Source organism: Panthera tigris, chromosome A3, assembly GCF_018350195.1.
Source record: "Panthera tigris isolate Pti1 chromosome A3, P.tigris_Pti1_mat1.1, whole genome shotgun sequence".
NCBI lineage: Eukaryota > Metazoa > Chordata > Mammalia > Carnivora > Felidae > Panthera > Panthera tigris.
The window spans coordinates 62,260,608-62,282,674 of record NC_056662.1 but is presented as its reverse complement, the minus strand read 5'-3'; the positions used below and the strand labels follow the sequence as shown (position 1 = coordinate 62,282,674).

The 22,067-nt window shown below is 43.3% G+C and overlaps 2 long non-coding RNA genes, 1 other non-coding gene and 1 pseudogene across 6 annotated transcripts in view; 1 reads left to right on the top strand and 3 right to left on the bottom strand.

Moving 5' to 3' along the window:
- LOC102950750 overlaps positions 1-8,048 on the bottom strand; it is a 30,415-nt gene extending 22,367 nt beyond the window's left edge. The window contains exons 1-2 of the long non-coding RNA XR_001511939.2: positions 7,742-8,048; positions 6,404-6,620 (exon numbers count right to left, since the gene is read on the bottom strand). This is a non-coding gene — a long non-coding RNA (uncharacterized LOC102950750). The remainder of the gene's footprint in view (positions 1-6,403; positions 6,621-7,741) is intronic.
- Positions 8,049-8,137: 89 nt separating this feature from the next.
- LOC102950447 lies at positions 8,138-21,679 on the top strand. Of its 4 annotated transcripts, none has more exons than XR_006215672.1 (4): positions 8,138-8,336; positions 12,807-13,365; positions 17,038-17,182; positions 21,006-21,679. It is a non-coding gene; the product is annotated as an uncharacterized LOC102950447 (long non-coding RNA). The 4 variants fall into 4 exon arrangements; XR_006215673.1 differs by having other exon boundaries at positions 8,156-8,303; positions 13,231-13,365; XR_006215671.1 differs by having other exon boundaries at positions 8,157-8,336; positions 13,231-13,365.
- Positions 8,486-8,578, bottom strand: TRNAI-UAU. The gene is given in 2 exon segments: positions 8,486-8,521; positions 8,541-8,578. It is a non-coding gene; the product is annotated as a tRNA-Ile (tRNA).
- LOC102950154 lies at positions 15,184-16,744 on the bottom strand (annotated as a pseudogene).
- Positions 21,680-22,067: the final 388 nt, after the last annotated feature.

The following is a 22,067-nucleotide window of genomic DNA, read 5'->3' as shown; positions in this document are numbered from 1 at the left end:
AGAGAATACCACCAGAAACTCCAACTCTACAAGCATTATGATGGCAATAAATTCATATCTTTCAGTACTCACTCTAAACGTCAATGGACTCAATGTTCCAATCAAAAGACATAGGGTAACAGAATGGATAAGAAAACAAGACCCATCTATATGCTGTCTACAAGAGACCCACTTTAGACCTAAAGACACCTACAGATTGGAAATAAGGGGATGGAGAACCATCTATCATGCTAATGGTCAACAAAAGAAAGCCAGAGTAGCCATACTTATATCAGACAATCTAGACTTTAAAATAAAGACTGTATCAAGAGATGCAGAAGGGCATTATATCATAATCAAGGGGTCTATAGACCAAGAAGACATAACAATTGTAAACATTTATGCACCAAATGTGGAAACACCCAAATATATAAATCAATTAATCACAAACATAAAGAAACTCATCGATAGTAATACCATAATAGTAGGAGACTTCAACACCCCACTCACAGCAATGGACAGATCATCTGATCAAAAAATCAACAAGGAAACAATGGCTTTGAATGACACATTGGGCCAGATGGACTTAACAGATATATTCAGAATATTTCATCCTTAAGCAGCAGAATATACATTCTTCGCCAGTGCACATGGAACGTTCTCCAGAATAGACCATATACTGGGACAGAAATCAGCGCTAAGTAAGTACAAAAAGATCGAGATCATACCGTGCATATTTTCAGACCACAATGCTATGAAACTCGAAATCAACCACAAGAAAAAATTTGGAAAGGTAACAAATACTTGGAGACTGAAGAACATCCTACTAAAGAATGAATGGGCTAACCAAGCAGTTAAAGAAGAAATTAAAAAGTATATGGAAGTCAATGAAAATGATAGCACCACAACCCAAAACCTCTGGGATGCAGCTAAGGCGGTCATAAGAGTAAAGTATACAGCAATCCAGGCCTTCCTAAAGAAGGAAGAAAGATCTCAAATACACAACGTAACCTTATGCCTTAAGGAGCTGGAAAAAGAACAGCAAATAAAACCCAAAACCAGCAGAAGACAGGAAATAATAAAGATTAGAGCAGAAATTAATGCTATCGAAACCAAAAAACAGTAGAACAGATCAATGAAACCAGACAGTTTGATCAAGAAGAAAAAGGAAAGGACCCAAATAAGTAAAATCAAGAATGAAAGAGGAGAAATCACAACCAACACAAAAGAAATAAAAACAATAATAAGAAAATATTATGAGCAATTATATGCCAATAAAATGGGCAATCTGGAAGAAATGACAAATCCCTAGAAACATATACACTACCAAAAACTGAAACAGCAAGAAATAGAAAATTTGAACAGACCCATAACCAGTAAGGAAATCGAATTAGTAATTAAAAATCTGCCAAAAAAAACAAGAGTCCAGGGCCAGATGGCTTTCCAGGGGAATTCTACCAAACATTTAAGGAAGAGTTAACACCTATTCTCTTGAAACTGTTCCAAAAAATAGAAATGGAAGGAAAACTTCCAAACTCTTTCTATGAAGCCAGCATTACCCTGATTCCAAAACCAGACAGACACCCCACTAAAAAGGAGAACTATAGACCAATTTCCCTGATGAACATGGATGCAAAAATCCTCAACAAGATATTAGCCAACCAGATCCAATACATTAAAAAAATTATTCACCATGACCAAGTGGGATTTATACCTGGGATGCAGGGCTGGTTCGATATCCACAAAACGATTAACATGATTCATCACATCAATAAAAGAAAGGACAAGAACCATATGATCCTCTCAATATATGCAGAGAAAGCATTTGACAAAAGACAGTGTCCTTTCTTGATAAAAACCCTCAAGAAAGTAGGGATAGAAGGAGCATGCCTTGAGATGATAAAAGCCATATACGAGCGACCCAACACTAATATCATCCTCAATGGAAAAAAACTGAGAGCTTTCCCCCTAAGGTCAGGAACAAGACAGGGATGTCCACTCTTGCCACTGTTATTCAATATAGTATTGGAAGTCTTAGCCTCTGCAATCAGACAACACAAAGAAATAAAAGACATCCAAATTGGCCAGGAGAAGGTCAAACTTTCACTCTTCACAGATGACATGATACTCTATATGGAAAACCCAAAAGATTCCACCAAAAAACTGCTAGAACTGATTCATGAATTCAGCAAAGTAGCAGGATATAAAATCAATGCATAGAAATCAGTTGCATTCCTATACACCAACAATGAAGCGACAGAAAGAGAAATCAAGGAATGGATCCCATTTACAGTTGCACCAAAAACCATAAAATACCTAGGAATAAATCTAACCAAAGAGGTGAAAAATCTATACACTGAAAACTATAGAAAGCTGATGAAAGAAATTGAAGAAGACACAAAGAAATGGAAAAAGATTCCATGCTCCTGGATAGGAAGAACAAATATTGTTAAAATGTCAATACTACCCAAAGCAATCTACATATTCAACGTGACCCCTATCAAAGTAACACCAGCGTTCTTCACAGAACTAGAACTAGAACTAGAACTAGAACTAGAACTAGAACTAGAACAAATAATCCTAAAATTTGTATGGAACCAGAAAAGACCCCGAATAGCCAAAGCAATCTTGAAAAAGAAAACCAAAGCAGGAGACATCACAATCCCAGACTTCAAGCTATACTACAAAGCTGTAATCATCAACACAGTATGGTACTGGCACAAGAACAGACACTCAGATCAATGGAATAGAATAGAGAACCCAGAAATGGACCTACAAACGTATGGCTAACTAATCTTTGACAAAGCAGGAAAGAATATCCAATGGAAAAAAGACAGTCTCTTCAGCAAGTGGTGCTGGGAAAACGGGACAGCGACATGCAGAAGAATGAACCTGGACCACTTTCTTATACCATACACAACAATAAACTCCAAGTGGATGAAAGACCTCAATGTAAGACAGAAAGCCATCAAAATCCTCAAGGAGAAAGCAGGCAAAAACCTCTTTGATCTTGGCCACAGCAATTTCTTACTCAACATGTCTCCGGAGGCAAGGGAAACAAAAGCAAAAATGAACTACTGGGACCTCATCAAAATAAAAAGCTTCTGCACAGCGAAGGAAACAATCAGCAAAACTAAAAGGCAACTGACAGAATGGGAGAAGATATTTGCAAACATCTCAGATAAAGGGTTAGTATCCAAAATCTATAAAGAACTTATCAAACTCAACACCCAAAAACAAAATCCAGTGAAAAAATGGGCAAAAGACATGAATAGACACCTCTCCAAAGAAGACATCCAGATGGCCGACCAACACATGAAAAAATGCTCAACATCACTCATCATCAGGGAAATGCAAATCAAAACCACAATGAGATACCACCTCACACCTGTCAGAATGGCTAACATTAACAACTCAGGCAACAACAGACGTTGGCGAGGATGTGGAAAAAGAGGATCTCTTTTGCATTGTTGGTGGCAATGCAAGCTGGTGCAGCCACTCTGGAAAACAGTATGGAGGTTTCTCAAAAAACTAAAAATAGAACTACCCTACGACCCAGCAATTGCTCTACCAGGCATTTATCCAAGGGATACAGGTGTGCTGTTTCGAAGGGACACATGCACCCCCATGTTTATAGCAGCACAATCAACAATAGCCAAAGTATGGAAAGAGCCCAAATGTCCATCGATGGATGAATGGATAAAGGAGATGTGGTATATATATACAATGGAGTATTACTCGCCAATCAAAAAGAATGAAATCTTGCCCTTTGCAACTATGTGGATGGAACTGGAGGGTATTATGCTAAGTGAAATTAGTCAGTCAGAGAAAGACAAAAATCATATGACTTCACTCATATGAGGATTTTAAGAGACAAAATAGATGACCATAAGGGAAGGGAAACAAAAATAATATAAAAACAGGGAGGGGGACAAAAGACACTCATAAATATGGAGAACAAACTGAGGGTTACTGGAGGGGTTGTGGGAGGGCGAATGGGCTAAATGGGTAAGGGGCATAAGGAATCTACTGAAATCGTTGCTTCACTATATACTAATTAATTTGGATGTAAATTTTAAAAAATAAAATATAAAGTTAAACTATAAAAAAAAAAGAAAAGAAAAGAAAAAGAAAAAGAACCAAACAATATTATCCAGGCTTTTCTAAAGTGAATTGTGCTTCAGGAAACCCTAATAGTCAACAGGAAAAAAAGGGGAGGGGCTTAGAATCACAGTCACAAATACAGAAGGAATAATAGAATTAGAACATCACTAGTATGTAATCCTTAATAAAATAATAAATCTAGACAAAGAGCATCCATGGCTGCTGAAACCATTATGTTAGAGGCTGATGCGGAATTTAATAATGGATGAATTAGGTTGACTACATCTGAAGTCATCAATAAAATTAACATCATGAAATGTGGAATATTATGTACTTTCTCTTGTGATGCAATAGTACATAGGACCACCTATAACATATTTTTGCAAAAAAACTGTATCTGAATATTATCAAGCTTCTAGAGCTAATTATCAGGAAGGATCAAAGGACTTGTTGAAGGATGCCTTGAGGTTGCAATTAGCCAAGATCTGTGGGAAATTCTATAGATCAACAAATAAATATCATAAATGGGAGTAGGGAGAGAGAGAATTGGTATAAATTAAGAGAAATTTAAGAGATACGTTAGTCAAATGCAAAGTGGTGGACTTTGTTTGGATCTTGATTCAAGCAAATCAATTGCAAAAATACCAGAGATATGTGTGGAAATTTGAACAATGACTATGTATTAGGTAATGCAGGAGATTTATTATTATTAATCTTATAAGGTGTAACAATGATACTGTGGTTATCCTTTTTTTAAAGAGTAGTTAGCTGTTGGGTATTCGTACTGAAGTGTTCACAAGTTAAATTAAATCATATCTGGGATTTCCTTTAAAATATTCCAGTGACCACAGTACAGGGGTAGAGGAATGCTGTGGAAATGCATAGAGTAAACAGTGCTGACAAGCCTTAGAAGTAATATGGGTGGATACATGGGGTGGGAGGGTAAATACAGTATCTCCCCTACTTTATTATATTCCATAATAAAGAACTGGGGTTGTGTTCTGTTGAATTTTACATAGGCTGTATCCATACAGATCCCAGCCCTGGGGCCAGTTCTGACTTACTGAGAGTTCAGCAGGAGGATTCCCTCCCTGATCTACACAGAGACCACAGGTTCAGTGTCTGCAGGGTGCACAGGAGAGAAAGGAGCCAGGGGTTAAGAAAACAGTAAAGCAAGCAGGTGAAAGCAGGCACCCACCTGTGTGCTGAGGATTCACGGAGAGTGGGGGGACCCTGGCGAACAGAAGACCACATGTCCAATCCAAAGGGGGCAGCCAATGTTGCCATGTGGGAACAGGGGCACCAGATGGCCAACTTTCCTGATTTTTCATTAGAAAACTGAAATCTGAGCATTTCAGTAAAATCTCCCAACATGAAGGCAAACAATTAAAAATCGTTTCAATGCTTGGCCACTCAGTGCTAGAAAGCTGAACAAATTCTGTCAGGAGGCTAGATTTGTTCCATGGACTGCTGTTTTGTGATCTCTGACACCACACCATGTAATGCATTATACAGTGCTGTGATGCATTAATAATTGTTGACATCTTTAGCAGTTGGGTCACATGCTGGGACAACTGGGGTCGCATACATCTGAAATACCCAGACCTTTTACATGCAAACAGCTGTCAAGCCAGACATCCCCCATACTGAACTCTGAACTGAACATAGGCATACAATTATCTCTGTCAAATTGCATATTGTCATTTGTCAGAAACATTTGTCTCTGGATTGTCTCTACTTGTCCTCCAAATTCTATGGAATTTTTACTCCCTTCCAGCTTTGTGTTGCTCACAATAAGCCTGTCTTCATCCAAAGTAACTACAAAGTCAATGTCAGCCAGGGATGTGTCGGGCTCTTCTGCTCAAGATCACCTATAACTTCACCTACCTTCCAAGTTTGTCCATCTCGTATTTACACATCTTCCTCCTTAAAGCCACCCTACATCACACACAGGCCTAATCCACCAATCTTGCGGCGTTAATCGTGTCACCTCCTCCCATCTGTATGGTACTATATGGTTTTTAAGGCATTTTCCCAAAATATCCTGACTTGATCTTTGTCACCTATCACAGGCTTTAAAAATCCAATCAATGTCACATTAAGATGTTGCATTACAAATCTGCCAGTAGTCTATTTGTTTGTTTATAACCCACTACTAATTTCCTAGCAGGGGATTTCTAGACTAAATAGAGAAAAGGCAACTAATTTCACTTCCTTCCTTCACACCTCACCATTTAACCAGAAAAAGAGCTCCCCAAAGCACCACCATTCCCACAATAGCTAACAGAGACAGAAACAATATTTAAGAGAAAATTCTAACCTTGAGAGTTGACAGAAAGTAGAATGGGTTGCTTGTGAAGAAAAGGCATTTTGATACCAGAAGTTTTCAACTAGGAGCTGGGGTTCTGTAGAAGGGATTCCAACATGGATGGGAAGTTGTGCGGAATGATCTTACATTCAGTTATTTCTGTCCATGTGAGGAACCTGTTCCGTGCTCAGCTCTCAGAAGTATCTGACCAGTTCTTGCAGTGAGTAACCTGTGACATCAGAAACACACTTGGCAAGTCTGATCATTTTTATGCTTTGCGTATTTTACAACCAATTCCCTTTTTGAAAAAAAGCGTTTTCAGCAAGTTTTCTTTTAAAAATCTCAACCTTTCCACTGTCGTTCAAAAACGAAGAGAATCCATACAACGGAATATTATTCAGCTATAAAAAGAAATCAAGTAGTGATACAGGGTAGAACATGGATGAATCTTGAAAACATTACACTAACTGAAAGAAACCAGTCACAAAAGACTTCATGTTCTATGATTCCATTCATATGAAGGTTCGCAATAGGAAAATGTATACAGATAGAAGGTAGATTAAGTGGTTGCTTACGGCTGAAGTGAGGAGCCAGCGGTGATAGGTAAAGGATGTGGGGTATCTTACTGAGGTGCTGAAAATGTTCTAAAATTGACCATAGTGATGGTTGCACAATTCGGTGAATACACCAAAATCCATTGAAACGTACACTTTAAAACGGTATATGAACTACTTCTTAAAACTGTTTTCTTTTAAACTTAAACAAACTTTCTTCTTATAATTATTAATGGACAGATGCTTGTCTCCAGGCCTGGGCTAGATTTCTCACCATCTGCCATAGATGAACCTGTAAGCAGAAGGCTCTCGGTGGGTGAGAGCCTGGCCTCAGGTTAGATGAGGAGGGCAGACATTCTCGCATTTCAGTGGGCATGAGTCTCTCCATCCTCAATCTGTAGCAGAGGAGATGGACAAGAACTCCACCTTCCACCCACTTTCTCTGAGCCTTCTAGGTCTTGCCTCTCAACGCTCCAGGTAGTATTTCTTGCCTCTCAACGCTCCAGGTAGTATTTCTATCCCAGGATTTAACTATATGCTGTCCATAAAAACAGCAGAAACCACTCTTTCGGAAGAACGCGTTTGGGACGACTCTCAAGTCGACTAAACTTGTTCTCTGCTCGGCCCACACCTCCTGGGGATGTGGGGCACCCACCCACCCCTTGGCAAAGCAGTCCCCACGCTTCAGAGGAGTGCTGCCTACAAAAACAAAAACACAGATTTCCTGCCCCCTCCCCCCACCCCTCAGGAGGACTTCTGAACCTGGCATTTGTGGCATGCATGAAAGGACACCCACCACTCGGACATCTCTAGAAGACATCTGCTCTGCGGTCCGCCAGCAAATTGCACCACTGCAGACTGGCACCGGAGACAGGAGGCACAAAATGGGGAGAGGGAAACGCCCAGTGCACATATCCCAAACTCTGCACGTCCGCCCAGGGAGGCCTGTGCCTGGAGAGGGGAAAAGGGCCCCCAGTCTCGGAGTGTCTGCAGCTAGGAGAGAAGGGAGGGACTGCTCCAGTTCCGCCCTGCTCTTGAGCCCTGGACCCAACTCCCGGGAGCAGTCGCCCTGCTAGCGACCCGCGACCCAAGGCGCGCGGAGCCACGCCCCACTCTGCCCCAGGCGAGGGGCAGCAGACGGGAAGCCGGACCTCCTCCCGGCGCCAGGAGCTCGGGCACGCCCAGTAGATTTTTGACCTCGAAGTACAGGCGGGGCCCCACCACCCGTGCGGCGCCCCTGGATTTTCAGTCCACAACGCCGCTACTGTGGCCGGGGAGTAGATGCAGTTAAAGAAAAGGCCTAGGAAGAGAAGTAGAAGGAAGCAGTGTGCAGACGTCCGGGTTCGAGTGGCTGGACGGTGCGTGGGGGCAACAAGTAGCTTGCACAGCGGGTAAGAAGCGTCAGTGCGAGCTGCTTCCTGCCTGCGGCGGAGCGACCAGCGCACGCAGGCAGAGACGGCAACTGAGAATGCTAAAGAGAGGCTAACTTCTTCCTTTGGGCAAGGAGATAAAAGGGGGGTGAGAGTATCCAAAAGGGTCGTGCTCCAGGTGAGGCTCGAACTCACAACCTCGGCATTGCTCTGCATGTACTGCTGTATAAGTACCGCGCGCTAACCGATTGCGCCACTGGAGCTCCGCTTAGCCGGCCTCGCGATGGCTCTATCAGGGTTCACCCGGGCTGGGTGCGGGCTTCAACGGAGCATGCGCACTGGTGGCTCGCGGCTCGGCGGGAGTGGGTCCGGGCCCCGAACCGCCCCCCTGCAGCTGCGGGCCCCGCGGCCCTAGGCGGAGTGAGCGGGGACTTCTGCGAGGGTCTCCCCCCGGAATGGAGGGCCGGTCGGCTGGGCAGTGACGGGCAGGCCAGTGGGCCGTTGAAATGAGCTCAGCCTGCCTCGCTGGGCAGCGCGGGAGGAGGAGCCCCGGCGTTACGTTCGGCGTCCTCCGGGAGTTTCGCCTCCGGGAGCGGGTCCCGTGAGGAGCCGGGCTTGCGGCCGGCGGGTGGACCTCGGTGCGGTGGTGACGCGGGCCGAGGGGTGGGGCGGAGCCGGGCGGCCTCGGCTCGTCGGCCGCAAGTTCCTGGTGGCCGCCCCCCGCCCCTCGTGACCAATTGGCGGGAGGCGGTGGCCCGGACTCCCCGCGCCGCCCTGGAAGTCAGCGGGGGCTGTCCGGTCAGGCAGCGCCGAGGCTGGGGCTGAACCGAGGGTGGCCTCCGCCGGCGGGGACTCCAGGACCCGAGAGGGCGGGGACTTCAGCATTAGAGTGTGGTCTGCCCGGGAGTTTTTCCGCGACCCCTTGTGCATCCTGCGCGCAGGCACAAGGCGTGTCCCCAAAACTGTTTCAAGCCACAGGCATTCCGGGGATACGATAGCCTGAGCCTTCGAGAGGGTGCAGGCTAAGCCCCGCGTGTTTTGTTGGGCCACAACACATTTGTTTAATTTTAAAACTAGTTTCTAATATTTAAAATCAAGAGGTCTCATACAAATATCTGCATATCCGTTTCTTTTTTAAAAACCAAACAGTGTAACACTGTACCTAGAGCCGAATTATAACTAAGCACTTTGTCTTCGTGGACCCCTTTCTCCATTAAAAAAAAATTTAATAATATTTTACTACTGCAAAATAAAGACAAATATAATCCAGGCTGGATTTATTGTTACATCATGATTATTGTATTTATTTTTTCTTCTGATTTAAAAAGAATTTAAAATGTAAACATTTTTGCGGGCAAAAGGTACTGTGCCTATTGAATCTGTTAATTCCACCAGTAACCTGCATCGCCCTGGGGGGTTAGCTGCAACCACCTCCACAATATACCCCCCCCCCCCCCCCCGTGTCTTCCTCCAGGGTTGCCTCTCTAGATTATCTCCTGGGTCTCTGTTGGCTTGTTGGTCACCCCGTTTGGTTGACCAGAACCAGAAGAGCAAACAACAACACTATAATAATAGACTGGGGGAACCGGTATGAACAAGTGATGGATGGGAGGCAGAATAGAGATCCGGTATGTAGACACTTTGATGGTGACTTGCCCACAGTAACAGGTTGTGGTAGGGTGACAGTGTCAAGCAGTAGAATTGTAAAAAGCCTTGAAATTCAAGCAGAATTTATTAGAATAAGGAGACAGTAAAAGTTTCTGTGTAAGGCAGAGGCCTCCCAAAGGTGATGTTTATAGGAAGCTCAATACCATGTGCCTACCCAGAGAAAAGAGGTGAGACTCTCCAAATCATTTTGAACTGTAAGAGACACACATCCAGAGCAAGAGCTCAGAAAGGGGGATGGTTAATACCCTTGCAACATCCCACCAGGCACCAGGCAGGTAGTGGGATGCAGAGCTGTTTACAACATTGGCCAGGAGCATGCCTGGCCAAGTCCAGGGTACCTCGAGGGCAGTGGAGAGAGAGACTTTGAAATAAATAAGTTGGAACAGGCTGTTAAGGTAATTGCATGGTTTCCTTGAGGTGGGAATAACTTTAAGTTTTAAAATTCTATTTTATTTTATTTTTTAATTTATTTAAGTAATCTCTACACCCAACACAGGGCTTGAACTCACCACCTGGAGATTAAGAGCTACACACTCCACCCACTGAGCCAGCTGGGCACCCCTAGATTTTTAAATTTTAAATTGAAAGAGATGGGGCACCTGGGTGGATCAGTCTGTTAAGCATCCAACTTTGGCTCAGGTCATGATCTCTCAGTTCGTGAGTTTGAGCCCCACATCAGGCTTTGACCTGACAGATCAGAGCCGGAAGCCTGATTCAGATACTGTTCTCTTTCTCTCTCTGACCCTGCCCCGCTCCTTCTCTGTCTCTCAAAAATAAACGTTAAAAAAAATTTTAATAAATTGAAAGGGGTTAATTTCCATAGTATCTTCTCAAATGCAGTAGCATTAGCCCGGTCTTCCTCCCTCCAAGTCCCTCAGAAGAGCCCACCTGGTAAACTCTGGGCAGCCAAGTTGGCCCTGGTGGGCCATAGATCCATTCCTCCATCGTGGATCTACTCTTTCATTGGTTCAGCAGATTTTGGCTGATCCTGGTTGCATGGGAACTAAAATAGCTTAGCTCCCAAGGTAACCGGGGCTCTAAAGGAAGGACCTAGTAAGGGCAGTGCTGAACCTGGAGGGGGCAGTGTCAGAACCTCTGCTATCCAAGAGATTGTTACAACAAGGCAAGGTCTCTTGGGACCTTCAAATCACTTAAACTCATACAGACTGACTCTGAAGAGCAATGAATTAAGAGTCTGAGCTCTGACCCTCACTGGCTGAGTGATCTTAAGTAAATCTCTTACCCTTTCTGGGCCTTAATTTCCTCACCTATAGTCTGAGACATCTAGACCAGATGAGAGCTTTCTAGCCTATTTTGACTGGAGAAGTCTTTTCACCATGTGTATACTTGCCAACACCTTGAGATTATTAAATCATTTAATAATTTTTGTGATGTGTAAAGTTCTTTTTAGAATAAAATTTATTTTGGACAAATGTATAACTTTAAAATAATCTCAAGCAATGTCTATAATATAAAGACTAGTCTTAACCTATTTCCATTTACTACGTAATTATATAAATTATGTAAATATTAGTTTCAGGCACCCAATATAGTGATTCAACACTTCCATACATCACCCAGTGCTCATCACAACAAGTGCACTCCTAAATCCCCATCACCTGTTTTAATTCCTCTGGTAACCATCAGTTTGTTCTCTGTAGTTATGAGTCTGCTTTGTGGTTTGCCTCTCTTTCTCCCTTTGCTTGTTTGTTTTGTTTCTTAAGTTCCACATATGAGTGAAATTATATGGTATTTGTCTTTCTCTGACTTATTTCCCTTAGCATAATACTCTCTAACTCCATCCATGTCGCTGCAAATGGCAATATTTCATTCTTTTTCATGGCTGAGTAATATCCTGGGGCGCGCGCGCGTGTGTGTGTGTGTGTGTGTGCGCGCACACACAACATCTTCTTTATCCATTCATTAGTCAATAGACACTTGGGCTGTTTCCATAATTTGGCTATTGTAGATAATGTTGCTATGAGCATCGGAGTGCATGTGTCCCTTTGAATTGGTATCTTTGTATTCTTTGGGTAAATACCTAGGAGTGCAATTGCCAGATCACAAGGTAGTTCTATTTTTAACTTTTTGAGCAACCTTCATACTGTTTTCCAGAGTGGCTGCACCAGTTTGCATTCCCACCAACAGTGCTTTTAACAAATAACTTTCAAAAGAACATTTATAAGCGCGCCTGGGTGGCTCAGTCCATTGAGCATCCATGTCTTGATTTCAGCTCAGATCATGATCCCAGGTTTGTGGTATCGAGCCCACACTGGGCTCTGTGCTGAGCATGGAGCTTGCTGAAGATTCTTTCTCTCTCCCTCTCCCATGCTCTCCATCTCTAAAATAAACGTAATAAATAAATAAATAAACAAACAAATATTTATCATTTGATATTGGGACAAATGTATATTAAAATGTATGAAATTTAATAACTCATTGTAGCATCAAAAATAGGCAAAAAACTGCTTTTCTAAATGCATGTTTGGAATTTATGCTTTTTGCACTTAAAAAAACTGGTTTATTTTTATTACTTTCTTGTTTTCATGTCTAAACGATGAGATAAAACAGAAGGGTTCAGGCTGCAATATACAAGCACCATTTTTAGTGGGTCTGGCTCATGTTTATTCCTACTAATGAAAGGCTGTATTGGATCTAATGGTCACTCTATTTCCTCTTTTTTGGCTTTGGTTTTTGATATCAGGATGAGCCAGATAAACATTTTGGTCAGCTGAATCCAATTTGCATGTCTGGTGAACAAAGATCATCTTGAGTCACATTGTAGAATTTTCATGTTAATGTTCTTCATTTACTTTCTTTCAGCGAACTTCACATTTTACGTTTTTAGCCAGTGTTCCATAATGACAATATATTAAGCAGTATATGACTACAAGAAGTTGCCATGGAGTCATCAAAACCCATAGAGGATCCACCAGAGTGGCTGAGTCATATGCATACACACCTGGTGTTCGGATGCTGCTGCAGGGTGCTGGTCAGCATGCATTGGGAGGCTCCCAAAGTGATCCCATTTTCATGGGGCAAGAGGTTGTCTGAAGAATACTTTTTTTCAGACTACAAGTTTGAAAGATGCCACTGCCACCTATAAGTGCAGACCTCAAGTGTGGACCATCTTGACTGCCTTTCTGAACCTCTGGGATCACGCAGCATCTGAGATCCCCTCCTGTGCTAACTAGTCCATGATCCTCCCCAGCATCACCTGGGGAAATGACCCTTTATTTTCCCTTAGGAGGAGAAAGGCCCAAGGCCCAAACTCGAGGGAAGCGTGAGGCAGACTGAACCGGTTACATGCAGCAGTGGAGCATGATAATTTGGGGAAACACAGATCCCTTCATTCTGGATTGAAGCTGAAATGAAAGACATGGTAAGAGCCCATCAGATGAGAGGAAACTCAGAGACTGCTCACACCCATTGTTGGTAAAAGTGTGGGAAATGGACACTGTTGTTTTGTTTTGTTTTGTTTTGTTTTGTTTTGTTTTGTTTTGTTTTGTTTAAGACCGTTGGGTAGGATCTATCAAATGCATGTATCCTTTGACCCAGTGCTTCTGCTTCTAGGAATCTGCCCTATAGAGACACTCGTATATGGGAATAAGTATTTCATCAACTCTAAGATGCCCTAAACTGGAAAATATACTGTTGTTTTATGTACCATTAAGAAAGGAGGAGCTCCTGGGTGGCTCAGTTGGTTGACCGTTGGACTTCGGCTCAGGTGACAATCTCACAGCTGGTGAGGTCCAGCCCCACATAGGGCTCCACGCTAACAGTGCAGAGCCTGCTTGGGATTCTCTCTCTCTCCTCTCTCTCTCTCTCTCTCTGCCCCTCCTCCAGTCGTGCTTTCTCTCTGTCTCAAAATAAATAAACTTAAAAAAAAGAAAGAAAAAAGCCTGCCATTTAAACTATGATGCTGTACTTTCATATTACTTAGACTTTTTATTATATACTTATTAAAAGAGCTCTTTTAGACAGACTCAGACGTACTTTTTTTTTTTAATCATATATTAGTCTTGAGAACTGCTACTGCTCTCTGCCCAGCTTTTCCGCCTCTTGGTTCCTCCCACTTACAGACCAGCCAATGCTTGGGGGGGGAAAGGCTCTCAGGGTGTCACACTCACCTCAGTGTACTTCTCTTCTCCCTGAAGTCATGGCCCCTCAATACCTGGACTGCCTCAGTAGCTCTTCATTGCCTTCAAGCAGATGTGTGTGTGTGTGCGTGTGTGCGCGTGTGTGTGTGTGTATTGTACCTCTGCCACTATCTGTGGGAGTAGCTTAATAGAAAACGACACTTCAAGAGGTAGCACGAATTCATCCTCCAAACAGGGACATTTCTGAGAGCAAGAGGGTCACTGCCAATAATACTGGGTCAGGGGGGCATCTAGGTGGCTCAGCCAGCTTGAGCATCTGGCTTCTGCTCAGGTCATGATCCCACAGTTTGTGAGCTCAAGCTCCGCATCTGGCTCTGTGCTCACAGCCCAGAACCTGCTTCAGATTCTGTGTCTCCCTCTCTCTCTGCCCCTCCCCCGCTCACACTCGGGGTCTCTCTCTCTCAAAAATAAATTTTAAAAAAACATTAAAAAGATAATAATACTGGATCAATGAGCATGACATGTGACTGTCATGGACAGCCAGAACACACGGCCACCCTAATCCTAGTCCCCTTTGTACTGCTGTAAATACATAAATCATAAATAAGAAAGATTCCTTATTAACTTTTTTTAAATTTGAGAACATAGATGGGGGGTGTGCCTGTTATTAACTAAGTGCTTCTCTGCCCCAAATACGCCTTTCTCGCCCTGCTCTGCGATCCTGTTAGCCAGTGCTGCCTTAGCCCTTGTCAGTGAGTGGACAGTGTTTTTCTTCTGGCTCCTCAAGCACACAGCTGGGTGGTTTCTCAGTGAGATTTTGCTGTCCCCAACACACTCCTGCCTGTCAACCCTAGCCTGCTGCACCTCAGCAAACTTCTCTGCCGTCCAGTAGGCCACTACCATGAGTCTCAGCTTTGGCGGGAGGAAGGGCCCCTTCCAAGTTCCTTCCTTCCATGGCTTTTCTACATCATCTCTGGAGGTGGTGGCTCTCCCTCTATCCCTATTCCTGTATTCATTAAATCTCCATTTACCCCCCTCAGTGGTTATTCCCTGTCTACTGGTTAACAATTTTTTTTTTTTTTGCTATTTATAAAGTATAATCTCTGTTTGATTTTATTTTTCCAGAGAACAGTTTTTCTTCAATCCTTAAGGACTTAGCTCTTTACATGGGCTTTGGTGGAGGTCGTGGGGCAGCACCGGCAGGTCTAAATCAGGGCGGTGGTGTTCGGTCCTTCTGTGCTTCACGAGAGTGATTCCTGACTACCTTGCTGTGAATGGCACAACTCACACAGTAACGTAGTTTCACATACAGCTTGGGAAGCACATAGGCGTCGAAGACACTCGCTTCAGAAAGTCCCTAACCGCGGCGGCCTCTACTATGTTCCAGATAACGAACTTCTTAATGGCCTTGTCCTTGGGCACGCAACGGGCACAGTTGGTACAGCGAATAGGCTGCACATGGCCAAGGCCTTTTTTGGCACGACCATTGTTCCTTCTTTTCTTGGTCATCTTGGAAAAGAGGACCTGAGAGAGCAACAATTTTTTATACTGAATTCTCTCTGTTCAAATTCCTGGTGTGGTTTCTGGATCCAGGCTCATACAGGATGCATTTGTTATTTCTTTCACTTGTCATTTGAAAACAAAATATTTCAAAGGATACGGAGAATACATGTTGGGTTGGAAAAAATAACACACTTCTACAGTGCTTACCATGTGCCAGGCACTGTTCTGAGAACTTTACACCTTATTAACTGTGGTCATTCCTGTGCCAGTATTATGAAGTAAGTAGCATTATATTTTCCTTTTACAGATGAGGACACTGATGCACGGTGAGGTCACCTAAGTAAATAGGAGAGACTGGATTCAAATGCAGATTGTGTGATTTGAGAATCCATGCCCTTGACACTATAGAGTAGGGTGCTCAAAAGGCCACTGGAGTAGGAGGGCCATGACAGTGCCTGGCATTTAGAACGGGGCCTCTCAAGAATCACCCTCAAGAAGGCACTTCTCAGGACTCACAGAGCCCCTGCGTGATGGTGGCTAAGGGTCCTAATTTGACATATAGGAAAGATCAGATAGAACTAGGGCCGCTAGAGAGATGAAAACTGGGGCCCAGGGGTGCTGGGGCCCCTGGCTGCCCCAAACCCTCCTGCTGAGAAGATGGGTGGTTCTCCTGTCAGTTCTGTCAACAGTTGAACCCAAACATACTGGACCAGGTATGTGAGGGCAGTCTCTAAGGAGACTAAGCACAGATGATGATGGTGCCTTCCCTTTGAGAGGAGGAAGGGAGAGTCTTAACAGAGGCAGCCACAGAACTCTGGGGTTGCAGTTCCTCTCTGGGCTATCCTTAGGTCAAAGTGTTGGGGCCTGTAGGAAAGCTTACCCTGTGAGGCTGAAGAAAGACAAGGAAGTGGAGGAAAACAATCTTCACTTATATGTCTGTTCAGCCAGGAACTGCCTGGCTTCAAAATTCCTTTACATGTATACACTGTGAAAAATAACGGGAAACTTCACTAAAATGCAGTGTGGAGGTTCCGGCAGGGGGAGCTCTCCTACACCACTACGCAGCCGTCAATTGCAGACCCAAGAGGAAGACGCGAGTTGACGGGGCTAGTGGATACCACTCCACTACTCCAGCCAAAGGACGGTGCTTTCCTCGTCCCCGGGGCAACAGCTCAGCCAATGAGAAGCCACCATACTTGGAACTCCCAGTTTACCCCAATGGACTTTTAGTTTCTAACAGCCTTGCCAACTGACCCCTTTTCTCCTTAAAAAAGCGTACCTCTCCTCTCTTCCCCGGACTTGCCTGTGGTTTTGGTGCAACTTCTTTGTCCCGGATTACAGTTCTCTTTAATTACTGAATAAGCTCGTAAAATAACTGGCAGTTTTAATTTTTAAGGTTAATATTACTTGGTGATCAGCTCGTAAAATAACTGGCAGTTTTAATTTTTAAGGTTAATATTACTTGGTGATCAGAGGTGGCATCCAGAGAAGACCCTCACCCCCACCCCAGGGCTCCCGGGGCTGGTGAGCAAATAGGTGCGGTACCCACGGAAATGTTGCAGCTCACTGCTTTCTCGCCTTCTCTGGGGTTGGAGGGTAAGTGTTTTGGTTTGGGGCGGGGGGGGGGGGGGGTTGTTTGTTTTGTTTTGTTTTTTAATCTTTGGGAGTACAGTTTGGCCTTTGGTTGGATTCCTTTTCGGCATCAAACTGTTCCCTTTGGAGCTGTGCCAGCTCGAACTGTGTTGGCCTTTGTTCCTACTCCCCTTGGGACCGAACTGGTGAAGTGGGAACTGTACCTGTTGGAACTGCCATAGCCTTGGGTCCTAATCCTGTTTGTAACTGGACTGGTCCTTCAGACACTGCTAGCTAGCCCCTGTCTGATTCCTTCTGGAACCAGGCTGTTCCTGAAAAACTTGTAAGAAATGGGATTCCAGTCATCAAAATGCTTTGAGGGCACCCCCCTTACTGGGAATCCAGCCGGTTTTATGTTTAAAAACTATGCACACTCTGCATGCACACTTACAGATTAATGGACTGACTTAACCAGAAGTGATTTAAAACTTCAATGGCCTATATTATAGGGAACTTTTGATCTCCCCAAACTTTAACTTTCTCAAAGCTGAATTGGACAACCATGGTTCTAAAATCGACAAAACTGAATAGGACTGAATAGGATTCCTGTTTTAATTGGTATTTTGACGCTTCCAAATGCTATCAGGAATCTAAAATCCCTCTCTCCTGACATTTTGGTATCTTTCATCTGACCATGTCAAATGTTCCCATTTAAACTTACCTAGCGTCATGGTTTATGATTTTAAAAAAACAAAACAAAAAACCCTCTGGTCCTTATGTCTAGAGGCACTTTGAATCTTTCATGCCAGATACTGCCTGCAGCAGGATCAAGAAGGTTTTATGGAAAATTGGGATAGTCTCCATGACCACAGCTAAATAAATAAGAAACAACCTACCTTGTGGGTTTTGAAAAGTTTAAAAATAATAATAAAATAAAATAGCCTCCAAGATACAATTTATAAACCAAATGAGGCAAACAAACAAAAAGAAAAAAAGGGGCTTCTGAGACCTCTTCTGCCCCTCCCCCATCTTTCTTGCCTACAGACACAAGGCAGTTTACCTTTGTGCTCATCTCCTCCCTCCTAATCAGCTGGGAAAAACTACAGTCCAGATTGGGAATGAATCCCTCTCTGTCCTTACTGACACCAGACCTACACTCTGTGCTTAACTCCACTGCTCTAAAGCAGCCCGTGCCTCAGAGCACTAAAAAGCAGCTCAAATACTGGGGGTTCTCTGATAAACCTCAACAGATTCTCATCTCTGAACCCATTCCCTTTTGCCGAGGTCCTTTGAGAGATCCACACCCTTTTCTCCTGGGTTCCTCAGCGCCTATTCATTTATTGGGCTGAGCTTTCTTAGAAGAATATCATGCCAGGGGCGCCTGGGTGGCTCAGTCGGTTGAGCATCTGACTTTGGCTCAGGTCATGATCTCACAGTTTGTGGGTTTGAGCCCCGCATCGGGCTCTGTGCTGACAGCTCAGAGCCTGGAGCCTGCTTTGGATTCTGTGTCTCCCTCTGTCTCTGCCCGTGCCCCTGCCCCGCTCACACTCTATCTCTCTCAAAAATAAACATATATATATATATATATATATATATATATATATATATACATATATATATATTATGATAATAATAAAAGAATATCATGCCAGAATTTCTTTCTCCCAAAAGAGAAAAATAATTCTAGAATTTGACAGTGGTAACAAAATTAGCGAACAAAAGGAAATGAATGACCTTTCGGCATCTTTTCTATGCTCTGTCTCTGATGGCACTATAGCTGAGTCTGAGGACAGTAATCATTTGTTCCTTTTGGATCAGCTACCACCCTCTTTGTGGGCAAAATCATCTACTGATATTGGCAGAATCCACAGTGCACCTCACATCAAGATTCAAATAGGTCCCTCGAAACCACTCTCTAGAATTAATCAATACCCTGTAAATAAGGAAGCCCTTCAGAGCAGCAAGTCCACAATAGAGGGTTATAAGACTTGGGGCCTGATTATCCCCCGTACTAGTCCCTGTAACAACTCTATTTTACCATGAGAAAACCCAACAGCCAAGGATGGATGTTTGCCCATGACCTCCAAGCAATAAGTAACATTGTTATTATCCCTTGGCATCCAGTTCCCCATCCTCATCCACTACTGACATCCATTCCCACTGAAAGCCAATTTTTCACTATCATTGTCCTATACAGTGCATCTTAGTATCACTGTTGATAAGGACATCCGATATCTTTGCCTTCATTTGAGGAGAATGGCAATACACCTGGACAGTAATGGCCCAGGGTTACACAGAGATTCCTTCCCATTTCTCACAAAACTTAAAGGCTGATTCGGATGATAGAACATTTTTTTCCAGGCTCTAATTTGTTTCAATATGCTCATGACCTGCTTCTCTGCTCGCCTTCTCAAACCTCTTCACCAGAAGAGTTAAAACTCTTGTTAAAACTCTTGGCTTTAAAGGGACATAGAGTGTCCAAAGAAAAATTGCAGTTTGTTCAAACTCAGGTTCAGTTATTTAGGACACCTGATCTCAGAACAAGGACTAGATTTGGGTCCAGGTAGATTCCAAGGCTTCCTGAATTTCCCCAAACCTAAAACTAAGCAATTTCTTGAACTGGCTGGCTGTTATCACAATTGGATTCCAAGTTTCTCTCATATGGCTCAGCCTCTATGTGCTTTACTAAAAAACAACATCCCTATCCCTGTTATTTGGAAAGAGGGGGATGACATAGCCTTTGGGACTTTAAAGGTCTAGCAAAACTCCCTGCCCTTGGAATCCTAATTATCAACTTCCCTTTTTCCTCTTTGTATGCGAAAGGGAACGAACTGCCCTTGGAGTGCTCACCCAAAAGCACAGGGACCATCACCGCCCTGTGAGGATTATAGCCAACAACTTGACTGGATATCCTCTATGGATCCCTTGCCTGAGAGCCATTCCTGCCACTGCCCTTTTAGTTAAGGCCACTGCAGAAATAGTCACGGGGTCCCCTTTAACCATCCTTGTGCCACCAAACTCCAGGGAATAGACTCTTGGATCTTTGTGACACATGTAAAGAAAGCACCAAACCCTAGCTCGACCTGCACACCCACCATCTGGTGACCTGAAAGTAAAGATTTCTCAGAATTGAAACAGACAACATCTGGACAGATGGCTTTCTCAAGATGTCTGGACCAGGCCTATACACCTTTTCACACTGTTGCTTCTATCCTGTTGTGGAAAGAAAATGCCCTTTGTCTGCATTTCCCAATGTCTTGCAAAAGGAGGAAACCTTTGATTACGAGCTTTTCATAAACAGCCACATAATAATCCTGTGAGCATTTCTGAAGGGTTAGAAGATTCAGAATTCATGATAGTCTTTTATCTGAACTATTAACTGACTCTGGATTCTTACCCCAATTCATGGTTTCTGAATTTACAACTTTACAGACTACTGCTGAATAACACATATGGTTCTAAACAGTTCTTTTGAAGTAACAGTGTTATTTTCCCTTAATCTACCTTTGAAGTTTTGCTATTCTTGCAAAAAAGTTCATCAGCTGTTGCTTTGTGTTTATACATTATGCTGTATCTTCCCAAATGTGCTCTGTTTTTTCATTCAGTGCACTCCCACAGTATTTCATTATTTTGCCTCATAGTCACTTTAAGAGGGGACCTCCAGGAGGTATACATGACTTCGGGTTTGCCTTCATAGGGGAAACCTTACTTCCCTAAGCCCAGATAAGCGCCAATAAATATTTTCAGTTGGCTACTTTCAGACCTTGGGTCCTGGTTTTAAACCAACGTAGAGTTTGGAATTGTTGTGTTGCTTCTAATTCCATACTTGTCTGTCAATCTTTTGCAGAAAGGAGGTGCCCTTGCAGAAAGGAAGATACAGACTTCCAATGAAAAGTGCCTGAGAGTTTCTTCCTTCTAACCTTCCCTGTTATTCCAGTGTGGCTTAAGTGACTTCCAACTGCTATGCACTTTCCCTCCGACGTTAAGACATGACAACCAGGAAAGGTTCTTCTTGGAGCTGAGTGGAAAAAAAACACTAAATATAAAGAACTTTACTATTGATCAATCATGCTCTCAAGGAAAGATCGAAAGGGTGAAATGTGAGAAATAATAACTGGGAAACCTCACTCAAATGGAGCCCGGAGGTTTCTGCAGGGGGACCTCTCACGCCCTACCACACAAAGTTAACTGTAGACCCAATAGGAAGAGATGGACTTGACCTTATGTGGACTTGACCTTGCATGTAGATACACTCTACTACTCCAGCCAAAGGGAGAGATTTTTTCCTCATCCCCAGGCAACAGGTTAGCCAATGAGAACCCCCCATACTTGGAACACCCAGTTTTCTCCAATGGACTTTTAGTTTATAACAGTCTTCTCCAGTTATGCCTTTTCTCCTTAAAAGAGTCTACCTCTCTCCATCATTCCCCAGACTTGCCTATGGTTTTGCCTCAGCTTGTTTGTCCCAGATTGTTATTCTCTTTTATTCCTGAATAAAGCCATTTTTGCTGGTAAAATAAACTGGGAGTTTTTATTTTTAAGGTTAACAACACATGGTTTAGCCATTCTATTAATGGACATCTGGGGTTATTTCCTGTTTAAAGCTGTCATAAATAAAGCTGCTAAGAGCATTCTTGTGCACAGGTTTTTGTTTTCATTTCTTTGGGGTAAATACAGGAGTGGAATTGCTGGGTCATAAGGTAGGGTTTTTTGTAAAAATTTTTTATTGTAAAACTTTTTTAATGTTTATTTATTTTTGAGGGAGCGAGAGATTGCAGAAGGGGCAGAGAGAGAGGGAGACACAGAATCTGAAGCAGGCTCCAGGCTCCTAGCTGTCAGCACAGAGCCTGACACGGGGCTCGACCTCACTGACTGTGAGATCATGACCTGAGCCAAAGTTGGATGCTCA